This window comes from Adelges cooleyi, unplaced genomic scaffold (genome assembly GCF_023614345.1).
Source record: "Adelges cooleyi isolate 19-005CV unplaced genomic scaffold, UGA_ACOO_1.1 ACOO_flye_CR_arks_rails_tigmint_CR_PRNA_784, whole genome shotgun sequence".
NCBI lineage: Eukaryota > Metazoa > Arthropoda > Insecta > Hemiptera > Adelgidae > Adelges > Adelges cooleyi.
This window is the reverse complement of record NW_026096496.1, coordinates 1647428-1649275: the sequence shown is the minus strand read 5'-3', so window position 1 is coordinate 1649275 and position 1848 is coordinate 1647428.

Genomic DNA, 1848 nt, shown 5'->3' with positions numbered 1-1848 from the left:
GAATTTCGAACCATTCGTCTAAAACATTAACGTTACCTAGTGCTTTAGGTCAATAATAATAATAACATTTTAAATTCACTTTTGAACCGGTTTAATAATAAAAATTTCATGGGTTTCAAAGTGAATTTCAATTATTGTTGACGAAAATTATATTATGAATGTGTAAGTATATGATATGATTGATGATGTCTTTACTAACTATTTGGTCTATAGGCTTTACATAAAAAAAAAGTTTAATTATAATAAAAATTCACTTATTTAATTATTAATTAATATAAGTGGAACTATTACGAGTACCGCACGATGGCGTAGGCTTCTTGAGCTACATGACTTTACCTAATTTATGATACTTAATCTAAAACACGTACTGCATTTCCTGTACACCATGAACATGCTTTTTTTGATTTTGAAAATAGTACTCCCATTTTCAATGGACAGATGCGGTAATTTTTTTTTAATTTAATGTAATTGTTTATTTATTGCTGGTGTTAGTAGTAAAAAAAAAAACAGCTGTTCAACGGGTATGAAAATTTTCGAAATTTAACTGTTGTCGGTTTCGATTTATTGAAAATGTAACTTGGGCAGTCCTTGACATGTGCATATTAGAATACATAGACATTAGAGCTATTGTTAAACGCATAAAACCAATTGATAAGATACTACTTGATAATTTATAATAACTACGTGGATCAAACACTACGGTACAAACAAATTATTTTAACCCTTTACACAATTCATTTACAACAAATACAATGATATAACAAATTTATAGTTAATGGTAGTTTAAAAATTATGTTCGGTATTAAAAGTTGTACTCGACTTTTTTTGTACGCGTAAAACATTTTTGCAGTCCTTTGTGCCGATAAATATGATACTAGAAGAATAGAAAAGTATTCTAAACAACAAATAGTATAGATAATTTAATATTACTGTGAATTTTATTATTAAAAACATGACTTTTTATTATGACACATATTAAAAAATAATTAGCCTTAAATAAAAACCATAAAAAACCTAAAATGAATTAGAAATATAAAACAAATTGTTACGCAATTTTTTAGGCTCATACAGAAGTTTACTGTAAAAAATAAATGTTTTATGAATAATCATTTTTTTTTAACCTGCAACTGCTTTTAGACATATATTGGATTGATATGAAGATAAGCCAAAATTATTACACTATTATTGTCATTAGTTACATTTTTTTCCTTAGCCTATTAATGCAACTAAATGATCCGTTAGAGCGCATAGTGACGCGACACTGGGGAGGGTCGGCGTCTCGCTAATGGGCGAAATGAGCGTGACGAGATGACGGTCGGCGTTCCGCGAGAAGGTGAAAGACGATGGGTGAAAAAAAAAATAATAATAACAAACAATTCGGTGTGTTCAAAATAAGGGGGCAGGGCCCATTTATTTAGACACTAAGCAAAAAAAAAAACAAGTTAGGTATTAAACAGTAACGTGGTGACGCTCGGGTCGTACAAGATGGGCGGTGGCAGCTGGCTGCGTTCGCGTTGACGACGGGGAGCGGAGAGAGCGAACGACTGGGAAGCTTAGTAGCGGCCGGCCGCTGCCGTTTTCCCCGGTGTGGACTTTGCACTCTCCAACTGGACGGTGGGAGAGTAAGTTCACAACCGAGTGTCGACGGGTGACAAAAGAGGTACAGCGCGGGCCCAACCTGTGTGAAAGGTTGAGGGGGCCGCGTCATACTCCCCCGCCAAGCCGTCGACACACCCTGTGCGACTAAGCCGTGGTCAAGCCGCTTACTTATAGCCTTCTCTTCTCTCCGCTGAGATGTTCAGGCGACTACCTGTCCCTGCGGGGTTGTTCGCTAGTGATGAGTGAGTG